The following is a 478-nucleotide window of genomic DNA, read 5'->3' on the forward strand; positions in this document are numbered from 1 at the left end:
GGATTCAGAAGCATTGAGTAGTAGAACCGCAGAGGCAGTGGGCAGAATCTCACAGTACTTTAACACTATCGATTTGTTTTTTAATTTGGACAAGACTGATATTTTAAGAATACATAATTATCAAAGAATTATCGAAGATCTACATATTAAAGTAAATAATAAAATTGTGACTATTGCACATGACGGTGTACGTTTTCTAGGTGTTTATTTGGATGAATTCTTGAACTTTAAATTACATTGTGATAAACTTATTTCAAAAATGAATTCTCTGAAGTTTCTTTTCTTAAATTTGCGAACGGTGCTGAACCTTTCCCAGCTTGTACACGTTTACTATGCCCAAGTAGATTCAAGACTTAGATACGGAATTTGTTTATGGGGCAATTCGACCAATTCAGTTAGTGTTTTTATTGCACAAAAAAGAATCATCCGTTGCATGTTAAAAATCTCAGACAGAGAGTCATGTAGACAATATTTTAAG

This window comes from Anoplophora glabripennis, unplaced genomic scaffold (genome assembly GCF_000390285.2).
Source record: "Anoplophora glabripennis isolate ALB-LARVAE unplaced genomic scaffold, Agla_2.0 scaffold104, whole genome shotgun sequence".
NCBI lineage: Eukaryota > Metazoa > Arthropoda > Insecta > Coleoptera > Cerambycidae > Anoplophora > Anoplophora glabripennis.